The sequence below is a fragment of the Pleuronectes platessa genome, chromosome 11 (assembly GCF_947347685.1).
Source record: "Pleuronectes platessa chromosome 11, fPlePla1.1, whole genome shotgun sequence".
In the NCBI taxonomy this organism is placed as follows: Eukaryota; Metazoa; Chordata; class Actinopteri; order Pleuronectiformes; family Pleuronectidae; genus Pleuronectes; species Pleuronectes platessa.
In genome coordinates, this window is record NC_070636.1 from 6,183,711 (window position 1) to 6,196,224 (window position 12,514).

General features: G+C 45.8%; 1 protein-coding gene across 1 annotated transcript in view; it reads right to left on the bottom strand.

The window, feature by feature from the left end:
* fndc3ba (fibronectin type III domain containing 3Ba) overlaps positions 1 to 4,140 on the bottom strand; it is a 92,715-nt gene extending 88,575 nt beyond the window's left edge. Inside the window, exon 1 of the mRNA XM_053433762.1 lies at positions 3,892 to 4,140. The gene's annotated coding sequence lies outside the window, so the exon portion shown is untranslated. The remainder of the gene's footprint in view (positions 1 to 3,891) is intronic.
* Between the last annotated feature and the right edge of the window lie 8,374 nt (positions 4,141 to 12,514).

Genomic DNA, 12,514 nt, shown 5'->3' on the forward strand with positions numbered 1-12,514 from the left:
GCCCCGGACCTCATGGAAGCCGATGCAGCAGGAAACAAATGATGAGCAGGTTTAATCCGAAGCCCTCCTCTTGTTCTCCGCCTCTCTTTCACATGCCCTCGCACACTATCCAGGGTATGCATTGTCTTGTCTGTGTAACCCTATAGCTGCCCCAGCTTCTGTTCCCGACACACAAGCGCAGTTCGGTAACAGTAGCCCTCGGATAACATGTTTCGAGGTTACCAGTCAGACACGCATCCACACACACACACACACACAGACACACACACACAGACACACACACAGAGCGGCGAGCATCACCCTGCCCCTTCCCTGACCCCATTTCTCCACCGGGCGAACCTGCAGGTTTTTATTGGGCCAACAGCGAAGCAAGAGCCGGCCCAGGTGGAACGCTGAGAACTGGAGATGACGTCCGAGGTGAGGCAGAGACAGCGTCCATCACGAGTCCTCATGAAACATGGGAGCAGCTTCCTCACCGGGCTGAGAATAACCTCTCTCTCACAATGTCACGGGCAAATCCTCCCGGAGCGCAGCCAGTCCGTCAAATCTGGGTCACGGCAGGTCGCTGGCGGCGTTATTTTTACCTCCCCAAAGAAGTGACATGTTTTTGACTCAAGCACTTAAGTGGAATAAAACAAAGTGACACAAACTGATTAAGTGGGATCAGCCCAAGCAGCGGGAGAGTTACTGAGCGGGGGCCGAGTGTGGGATCTGACGGGCCGTGATCCCCTGACTGGGAGCGGCCGGGTTTCACCTGTGTGACCAAGCTGGTTACAAAACCCAGGTCGTTAACTTGTATACAGCTTCATTCAAACCAAACCCCCCCCCCCGGCCTTTTCTGAAAGAGAGAAACAGGCCAAGGCAACAATGGCTGCTCCCCTCCTTCAACCTGACTCCCATCTAAACACTGCTCCTTCTCCTCCGTTACATAATTGCAGCGTACTCTAATATATCACACACACACACACACACACACACACACACACACACACACACACACACACACACACACACACACACACACACACACACACACACACACACACACACACACACACACACACACACACACACACACGTTTTGCTCAAACAGAAAATCTCTTGCCCTGCAATTGCATCAGTTCTGAGCACAAATCCCTGCTTACATTACGCCGATGTACCCCCCCCCCCCCCGCACCACATTCCTGCAGGCGCTCCACCGCAGCACACACATAAAGCACTAAGATGTAAAAGCTGCCATTTAAAAAAAACACCAAACTTTTTGCTTTCACAGAAGTTGCTCTGAACGCAGCACCAACACATGTGAGGGTGGGGGAGTGGGGGGTTGGGGGGGGTTGGGGGGGGGGGTGGATTTCGTAACCTCTCCGGCCTGTGAGCTTTGTTTACATTCTTATTGTGTATCAACGCCGAAGCAGAAAGCGGCTCAGCTTTCAGAGAACACTGCTCTGTGATATTAACCCCGTCCAGCTTGTGTTGAGAGGGAGGAGCGCACGGAAACACACACTTTCTCAGAGGAAAGCACCTTCTGACAACCAGGTCATTTGAGCTGCGGCGAGGTTCACCCACTCTGCAGCAGTGAGCCTCGATTAGCATCCAACTGACTGAAACCCAGAGGAACAATAAGACACGACCTGGGGCCGTGGAGCAGTGACCTTCCCGGATCCACAAACTCTACCTGTTGCGTAACTGCAGAAATCTGAGTCGGGGTTACACTCGGAGAAGTGTGAGCGAATCAGTTGTGACGTGTTCCTTTCCCCCAAGAAAAGTGCACGTCACTGGACCTGAGTGTAATTAAAGCTTTACCTGCCCCCCCAGTGTCCACACCTCGGCCTGCTGTGCTGCAGCCCAGAGAACTTCCATGTCAAGACGTTTTAATGGCCCTGACTTGTGGCAGCAAAATAAATTGCCCATTCATGCACCACAGGGAGAATTCCTTCACCACCATAATCGTAAACACACCTTTTCAGCTGGTGGCCAATCCCTTCATCTACTCCCCATCACCTTCTCTTTTTTTTTTTAAAGACTCCGATATCGGTTTTTCAAAGCAAAAAAAGAATTGCATGGCCACATCAGCCTTCCACCAAAGGAATGTCATCTGACGTCATCTATTTGGGATCAGATTTCTCCTTCTTTTCCTTCTCTCTCTCTCTCTCTCTCTTTCCCTCTCTCTGTCTTCCTCGAAAAAGTAAGACTCAGAAAAGTGTGTGTGTGTGTCTGTGTGTGTGTGTGTGTCTGTGTGTGTGTGTGTGTCTGTGTGTGTCAGAGAAGTGTTAGGTTATTTTTTCCCCTCGCCTATATTCTCCAACTGGATCCAGAGCCCACAGAGCATGAATAAGGAGGAGGAGGGAGAAGAGGAGGACGAAGAGGAGGAGGAGGAGGAGGAGGAGGAGGTGTATAAAATTCTCAAAAATCATAACCCCAATTATACCCCCCTCTCCACCATCACCACCACCTCCACCACTAATCATGACAGCATGATAATTAACCACTCGGTCCTGTCATTAACTTCTCTCTTTCTTTTTTACAAATTAAGAGTCATCTTTTTTGCATCTCGAAATTTCCAACCTCTCTCTGCCACATCTCCTCGAGTTAAATGAAGTGATTTATTTGCTCTAGTGAGTGCGAGTGTGTGCGTGTCACTGCGTTTGTGTGTGTGTGTGTGTGTGTGTGTGTGTGTTTGTGCAAGTGTGAGTGGATACGTGGAGGGCAGGTAATCGATCGTGTCGTAAGGCAGGAGACCCAATGTTTGATTTCCACGTCTGCATCCGAGAGGCAGGGAGAGATTTGTCTTCCCTGCACAAACAGACACGTAGTCGTTTCTGATAGAGAGAGGGAGAAAGAGGGGGAGAGAGGGAGAGAGAGAGAGAGCGAGAGAGGGAGAGAGAGGCTGGCTGGAAGGAATGCTAGGATATGCTGGAGTTGAGATAATTTTTTCTTCTTCTTCTCCAAAGCCCTTTTCCTGCAGCAGCCGCCGCAGCAGCGCGCACACACACACACACACACACACTCCATGGAAAGTCGCTATAAGCTTTTACGCACAGTTATCCAACAGTGCCACATAACACCCCCCCCCCCTCCCCTATCTATAGTATCAATTCAATGATTTCGCAACACCCCCCCCCCCCTTCCCCCTCTTCCTCTGTCAAATCTGACTGCCTCAGCATCTTCCCTTCCAACTTTGATTTTTTTTTTCTCTTCCTCGCAGTTACAAAAGTGGCCATTTCCTGATGTATTTTGCGCAGCCACAACACAAACGACTATTTCGAGAAAAAGTTCGCAACAACTGTTGCGTCTTTGTTGCAGTAAAGCCAAAGAAAGAAGAGAAGATAGAAAGAGAAGGAGAGAAGATAGAAAGAGAAGGAGAGAAGAGAGAAAGGGCTGCTTTGCTTTTTCGTTCCTCCTGTTGCGCACTCGCTCCATCCGAAGCCGTCGGGAGACACAAACACATTCTTGGGTGAACGCGGAGGAATCGGACCCACGGAGGCGGCGGCGGCGCGCGGCTCCGGGACGCGCGGGCCGACGCGGGGTCTCGGCCGCTGCGGGAGGATCTGGACACGACCGACCGACATGCCACTTTCCCTCCTCACGGGGAAATAAACCCCGGAGCTGTTATGACACTAAACCAGAAAAAAAGTTCCGCAAGTTTTCCCGATTTCCCCCCCCACTCTTTGCCAAGTTTGCTCAGACTGCCGGCGTCAGCTCCTCCGAACTCCCTCTCTCACACACACACACACACACACACAAACACGCACGCACTTCTTAAAAAACTTTTTCACCATTTTCCCGTCCTCCCTGTCTCTCTCCCTCTGTCCCTCTCCCTGCCGCCCCCCCACTCGGTGTCTCCGCGGGACGGTTCGTGCTGTGCGGGTTAGAAGTGTTAGAAGAACTCACCTCGCTGCAATAAAATAATCTTCAAACAGACGGAGCTGCGCGTTTTTTTATTCCCAGGGTCGGGTCCTGCCTGTCTGCTGGCGCGGCGCGACGCGTACTGGGAGACTCCGCCATGTCAATCAAGAGCGACGCACATGGAGGTTAGAGCCCGCCCCCGTCTCCCCCCCTTTTTTTCTGTTACCGTAATACCCCGTGCGCCCTCTGAAAAGACAAAACAGAGGGGCAGAGAGAGAGAGGAGCTGCTCCCTCCCTTCTATGTGCTTTACATGCAACAGCTCCTGTTCCTCTTTTTACAGGTTGTGATTTATTAACGCGATGTGTCAATATAGCCTTTTGGAATCAAGAGCTGTTCAAATAGAAGATGAATCCAGTCCAGGCTGGTGGCACAGGGAGGATTATCTCATGTCAGAACCCGCAGCAGTAAATGACCTGCACTGTCCCCGAGTGGCTTCCGGTCACTTATCCGCTCTTACAGCAAGAAAACAAACAGTGGATTACTGGTTAATGACAACAGGCTTTAAGTGTATTTGTTTGGCAGAGCTCAACAGTGAGGCAATTCAAAGTTTATGGAGAGTAAAATACCAAATGCATCATAACAAAAGCAAATGTCCGAGTGAGAAGCTCAGCAGTTTCTACAGACGTTATCCGTTGAAGCCGACTCACACTTCTCCGGGAGCTTGTTCCACAGATATGAAGCATGGAGACTGAACGCTGCTCCTCCATGTTGAGTTTGGCCTCCGGGGACAGAAAGCCTAACCTGCTCCAGACGACCTGAGGTGTCTGGACGCTTCATAACGTAGCAGGAGATCAGAAATATGTCTGGGCACTAAACCATCAACCAGTGTGAGGATCTGTGACGTGGAGTGATGGGATCCACTCTCTTCAGATCGTTCCTCCCTGTCTCCAGAAACAATTACTCCAGTTTTTATCTTTGTTTTAAACTCTAGAAAATTCTATATATCAGGTTTTGAGGTGAATCAATGCTTTGTCACATGCACAGCCTCCAAAACAACCTGGACAGCAGAACAAAGTCCCTCTATTGGCCGCGCTGAAACCTGGCATCCCTCAGCTGACGGGTCCAAAGGTCACACATCCGACACTGGTGCTTCAGATAAAATGTTTTTAAAAACAGCATGACCTTATTTGGGTCAAAAAGGGAGAATCGAGGTCAAAATCAGCAAAACAAGAGTGAATATAAGTCACGTAGTTGTTTGGAAAAAGGATCCCAAGGCCTCCTAGAAAGGGTTCAGGATAGAAAATAATACAAATATTAGACTGTAGGTTTTTACCTTTACATACATTAAGCTCCCCCCACCCCCCACCCCCTCTGACTGCACAGCTGCATGTATGAACAGTGCAGTTTAATCCATGGAGGAGATTATTTGGGTGTGTTGAGTTGTCAATGCCAACAAGTGTCTCCTTGCCAAACGCATGATTTCAATAGTTTCAATACAAACCCACAGAGACAACTTTTGATGAAAGGACCAGGAGTCAAATTAAAGATCAGATCATGTTTGATTTAGAAATAGCATAAAGATTTTGACACATATTAACACACTGAATACATTTCAGACTTCGACTTATGAGCAATGAGAGTTGAATTCAGCAGAAAACAGTACGAAAGGAAAACATTTACAAAAAAAGCTTCTTGTTTTTAAGAGAACTCCAGAAGTGAGTTTATCACGTTGAGCTTCCCAGACTGAAGAATTTAAAGAATTTAAAGAATTCTTCATCTGAAATGACAAAGCAATTTTGCATAATTCTAAGATTTACTTTAACATTTTTTTACATCACATTTCAAAACACTGTTTGACAAAGACAGAGAAGACAGAGATCAAACAACAGTTGAGAGTGACGGTGAAAGAAAATAACTAAAGCAACATAAAAGTAACAGATAAAAGCCTTTATGTAAAAGTTAGTTGGTAAAAGTGAGCCCCTCGTCCGAGCTCCTCAGGTAAACCTGTCCAGACGGTTGGGTCCCTGTCAGCAGTGGCCCTAGTGAGCAGGGCCTCATCTGGAGCTGCAGGCTGCTCAGGACTGATTTAGTAGCTCACAGACCAAATCCATGCAAAGGGTAATATTTTAAAAATCAATTCTAAAACTCAAAAGACAGCCAAGGAAACAGAAAGCTAGAACCCCCCGCTCACATGATTAGGTTCAAACCCTGGTGAGTGTTTCTGGATCGTGGTTTTGTTTGACATCAACATAACTCAGAGCTGCATGAAGAACAAGTGCAAGTGATATGAAAACAAGCTGAGCAGCAGTTCTCCCTCCGCTGTGTACTTGTTCGTCTCAGACTGTAATCAACCTCTTCCCTTCCAAGTACACTCAGCCAAATACACTCATTGCCCCTGAGTTCTAGATTTCTCTCTGCTGGCACACACCCACACACGCACACAAACACAGACACACACACACACACACACAAACATTCCAGCAACTTCGCTAAGAAAACAGCCACTGGTGTAATTCTAAGCCAGTAAAGAGCAGGACAGTGTGTCAGCGAGGAATTCAATTCAGCTCTGTTGAGTTTAAACACCTTTAAATCATCTTTAAGAGGCAGCTGATTTAAAATCATGCTCTCACAGCACAGACACAACTCAGACAGACTGTAAAGCACCATAACTGCAGAGCTAGTGCATAATGCAACTGAAGCAAACTGGATTTAATCATATTCAATAACTTCTAATTATCTCAAGATCATGGTTTTAATAAAATACAGAAACAAACCATTAATATTGATATTATAGCAAATTTGTATTTCAAATTGTATATGTTAAGCCCAAATATTTATGTCCTCACTCATAGTCAGGTTCATTTACCCATTTACAATAAAACCTACTCTAATTCACACACTCGGGGGGGGGGGGGGGGGGGGGGGAAAGAACAACACAATCTAAATGTGCAGCCGTCCTGGGAGTTTATGTTTTCAGGGAATGTTCAGGAATGCGTGACGTTGTTCTAGATTTATGGTCAAAATGCAGCTGGCCATCAAGTCCATGTAAAAGAACCACAGTGAACGACACAACATTTAAAGTTGACAAAACTCATCTGAAGGTCGGTTCGGTAGCTGCTCTTCAGCTCTGGATCAAATGTCAATATTCGATTTGCAACGTCACAGTTTTCTCTTTTGACCACTTTTAAACCCGGGTGAGCTCAGGAGTGAGACTTCCTGCAGTGGCATCGGATTCGGTTCAGATCCCGGCCCTTTGCTGCGTGTCCTCCCCCCCCCCCCCGCTCTCCCCCTGCTCTCCCTCCACCTTTCACACCGCCATTCTGACTTTCCAACAAAGGCCACACTCATATACAACACATTCTATAGGCTCTTCTTTGGTACATAAAGCTGTAAATACAGAGAAGCAGGTGGGTTGGGGAAGGGCCGAGAAACAAGTCAGGGGTTAACTGTGCCACAGGGGATGTACAAGTCAATATCAGGGAGATATGAGCACGGGTTTGCACATTTGGGACTCGTTTGCTTTCAGTGTGTGATTTAAAACATTATAAAGCCAAAGTGGAGCAACCTGATGTGACAGATTCCCCTTTAACAGACGTCCAATCACGTTCGATCAGATCAGTGGAGGAGGAAAAACTGAAGGGAGCAGATCTTAGAAAGACGATGCAGCTCTTTCCCCTGCATGTCAGGGTCAGGCCTCCACAGCCGCCAGATGTTCACCACCAACCCAGCTGCTCACTCTCTCTCTCTCTCTCTATCCCTCTCTCTCTCTCTCTCTCTCTCTCTCTCTCTCTCTCTCCCTGTCTCTCCCTCGCAGATTCTTTCTCTTCTGCGAGGCCCTTTAAAGCGAGTCCTCCCTGTAATCATGCACACTCGGTTCAGCACAGGTCTTTGAAGTGAGTGGGATATGTCCAGCCATATGATGGTATGTACTGTATATTCTTGCAGCGGAGAGAAGAGAAGAGAAAGCGGAATAAGTGTGGTTTTCTAGACGTTAATTACGCCCTCGCTCCACTCTGACTTGCTGTGTATGTGTGTGTGTGTTTATGTATGAAGTTGTGTGCATGTTGTGTCTACATAAGCGTGTGTGTGCATATGTTCCCTAGAAAGAGGAATGAAATGCTAGACATGCAGGTGACAGATGATAACGGATGTCTGGGGGGGAGAGAAAAATAATTTGACTATGTGTGTGTGTGTGTGTGTGTGTGTGTGTGTGTGTGTGTGTGTGTGTGTGTACGTGTGCATGTGAGGTTCTTCCTCCGGTAGATGTGAGGATGGAATTTGGCTCATCATGAGTTCAAAGATCTGTGCACACCAACAAGAGCAGACATGCCTCTCTTTTCTTTGTCTCTGTCTCCGTCTCTCTCTCTCTCTCTCTCCCTCCCTGTCTGTTTGTCAACCTCTCTCTACCCCCTTTTCTCTTTTTTCTCTGAATTCTGCAAGGCAGCTGGTTGGACCATCAAACACTTTGCCTATTCCTGCAGTGTGTGTGTGTGTGTGTGTCTGCATGTTTGTATGTGCATGTCCTCATTTGCATTTAATCGGAATAGACAGGGGTTATATCTGTGCAGACAAGTGTTGTCTGAAAAGAGACATGAAAAGAAGATGGACGTGATTTGGGATGTGATGATGTGGTTCAACAACAAAAGTCTTATTACAATAAGAAAAATACAAATACATTTATATACATATACAACATACAGTACATTTGTAATCATACTGCACTCAATTCAATGTATTCCTCTGTAAAAGTTAAAGGTCCAGTGTGTAAGATTTAGGTGGAAGGGATCAGAAAATGAATATAAAAAATCATAGAGATTTGTTTCATCTAAATTATAAAATGTGTTGTTTTCTTTACTCTAGAATGGGCCCTCTAAACATTAATACTTTATATTTACATATTTACGGAGGCAGCCATGTTTTTTACAGTAGTTCAAAGTAAACAAACAAACAAAGACTTTTTGTTGTTTTATGACAACTGAAGGCTGCCACAGGTTCTCTTTCATGTTTGGAAGGAGAGGGTGAGGTGGGGGGTGATCAGCTGCAACATGCAACTTGTCCACTAGATGTCACTAAATTCAACACACTGAACCTTTAAATAAGTTGTACATTTTGAGGAACACATTCTTTTTCCCATGAACCTGAGAGTTTCAGTATATACAATTATATATACACTTACACTGTAAATTAAAAAGGCTTACTGTTATGAATTCAATTTTATATATATGTTATTGGCATGATACCTCAATTTTAACATCTCAGAAAAATTTGAAATATGCTGTGGTCACCTGACAAGACAATGTCCAATCCCTATATAGAGAATTGAGGACGAAGTTGGAAACGCTGTAAATAACTATTTTCAACGGAAAGTTGCTAGCATGCTCAAAACCCATTTCTAAAGATCACAGAATTTGTTGATTTGTATATTTATGCCAACACTGCGTCAGGTTTTCATTCTGCTTTGTGTCAGAATGTTCCAGCTTGTTAATTCCCAATAAAGCTGCCCTCTGTTGCATGTTTTTGCATTCATAGAGCTGGAACCATATTAAATGATAACCTCATGTTGCCTGATTCCCTGGATCGTCCTCACCAGAGCTTGTGCCAATCTATCTCGCAGACCTTGAGATATTTTATTGAATAAGTCAATCAGTCAAATTGTATTTAAATAAGTGGAATCTTAAATGTAGTGCGGTGCTTTGGAGCCAAGGTCACAAATGGTATGGGGTTCATTATTCAGTGGACCTTGGACAGCCTAGATGTATTAAATCTCAATCCAGATTAAAGATGTGGAGATGTTACACCCTAAAGACAAAGAGTGAACCTCAGGACCATCTTACCAGACCTCAAGATATTTTACTGTATAAGTGAAATCATTGAGGTGGTGGAGGCAGAGACAAGGTCACACATGTAATAGGGTCAATTATCTGGGGTCCTTGGACTGATGCATTCAATCCCACAACAATGCATCTAATACACCAGTTGTTGGGATATTTCACCACAACCACAACATTTGAAGCTCAGGTTGGAAATAAGAGCAGAATCAGGTTCTAAGAGTCGGTATAATTCATCCTCTGGGTGCCATGCATGTCGGCAAAACATTTCAAGGCAATTCATCCTGTAATTATTTCAGTCTGGGCCAAAGTGATGAAACGACCGACCATCTGAGAAACATCGTCCCTGGAGCTGCAGCCCGAGCATCGCTGAGGAGTCTGCACATAGCGACTTTACATATCTCCTACTGGTATTTGATATTTGATTTGGCATTGATCTGGCATCTCTGGTATGTCTGGAACAAGCAGGACACCTGATTCAAAACCCCTCTGTGCTCGAGCTCCTCTCTTCGGCTCTCTCTGATAAGATGAATTGCTTCCAGTTGCTTCCTCGCTCGGGCTGTCCGGGCTTTTCCAGGCAGCTTGATCCGAAGCACATGTTTCTGGAATCACTAGTTTGTCTGGGACTGGGAAGATGCTCCAGATAATTTAAGACTCTCAGGTTCCCGAGCACATCTTCCCTGTCGCTGGATCTCCCTCTTCGTCAAGATGAATCTGTTTCCAGTTGTTTCACGGCTACTTTGGGGGGAGGGGGTTTAAAGTCTGCAGCTTTATCTAAAACTCTGTGTTTAGGACAGATTTTTATTTTCTAACACAAATCGTGTCATGTGGAGAAAACCGTCCAGTCAAGACATCACATCCTGTGACATCACGGTTGCCGGGTCACACCACCACCACCGCCATCACCATCACCATAGGGTGGTGGGTGTTGGCAATCATGGCAGTGGAATGTCGGTGACTCAAGGGGGTGGGGAGGTGGGAGGGCGATCTGGTTGGCTGATGACTTTGTCCCTGACATTTGAGGGAAACAAGCAGAGTGCCATTTCAAACAATGACCAGTCAACTCTGACCTTCGAGTGGAGGCAAATTGCTCAAGGACAAATCACAACATGGTGGATTGCCAACTATTACACCACTCTCAGGACAATCATTGCATTCAGAGAATTCAACAGCAACACAACCTTGGCTGCGATCATGTTTGGTTTGCTTTAAGTTTCTAACTGCGACACAAACACATCAATGTGATGTGGGAAGATGAGTGAGAAGCTCTGGTAGAAGTGTGAGAACCAGGACATGTGATGGCTTCATCCCACAGCTGAGGTAAACTACGGTATCTGAAGATTAACAGCCCAAAAGTCAAAAATTCAAAAAGTAAGATCATTTATTAGTTTCTAAAGAAAAGGATTGAAACAAATGGTTTCGAATATATCGTTGATTTGAAAATCCAACTGTTCGATGTCTTTGGAAGCTGTGTGGTGAGGACAGAGACTGTAAATATAGATCCACAACATCATCTCCATTTCCTCCCATTATCCAGAAATGAAACCAAACATCTACAATATGAACGCTGCCGTCTTGGACCTGTCGTACGTGTGTCAGTCTCAGCTGTCAATCATGGCATGACTCCATTTCTGGAGTATCAAACAACATATTAAAACCAAATTTCAGGCTCGGTTCAGGCTCGGTTACCTTTTTCTCAGGCTTGGACAGAAATAATGCTTAAGAAAAATTTATCCGACTTGTATTTTAACTTTTTTAATTTGGTTAATGTCCCATCCGCTAACTGCAGCCGGCCACTGGGTGGCGATCAAGATGATTTGCTGTCATGTCGTCCATCTCGTCTACGGCTGAGGACAGTGAGGAATAAAAAGAGAGAGAGAGGATGAATATAAATGGTGCAATTGAAAAGGGTTAGTTATGCCAGATGGTACCACTTGGCTCTGGCTGGGCTCAGACCACTGGAGGTCACTGGTGGAAAGCAGCCTGCCAGTGTGTCCAGTGGCGTTTCCAATGGTAACTACTGTACGGTTGGAGTGGTTGCACAGAGACCCAGGCTACACAGTCACATAATAGCACAAATTAGCACATTATCTGACTGGTGTTGCAACCAGCACCAAGATGTTCCCCAGCTGGGACGACAGAAGGGCTCCACATGAAAAGTTACACAACTGAATTATTACAAAACGACAATGCAATAAGAGAGATGACATCAGTGAAACCAGGTCAGCTCCAGTCACTGATTGATTCTCCGTCTTCATCATCGGTTGTGGTCGTCTTGGGAATCTCCTGAATATGTTTTCTGTTCAGAGAACAATAAACAATGTGCCGCACTCACCAGGGACTTCCTGTGTTGCCCCGTGTTCGTCATGACAACAGTGACGCCAGTCAGTGATTCAGTACAGACGCTTACATCATGTGTGCCCGTCGCAGTCCAAGCCATGTGGGTCTGAGAGCCCTCAACGAACTGAGCTCAATTCATTTCCTGCCTTCCGAGGGAAAACAGGCTCAGCTGCTTAACAGTCCACAGAAGAGGGAATATAATTGAAATCTGAAGTTGAGCTGAATGCTGCTCAGCAAAAAAGACAAGAAATGTTTTTATTAGGTGAAGAAGCTGCCGGGTAAAAAGGTCAGAGCCTCCGACACTCAGGAGAGTCAAAGACTATAAAGTACACACTGCTGAACACTAGCGCAGACAAACACACTTACAGAACATGGTGTGTACACAGGGAGGGATTAATGACGTACGTACACTCTGTGTGTGTGTGTGTGTGTGTCCATGTGTGTGCGTGTGTGTGAGTGAGATGGAAAGAAGCCATAAAGAATCTGCCAGGAGAATTAA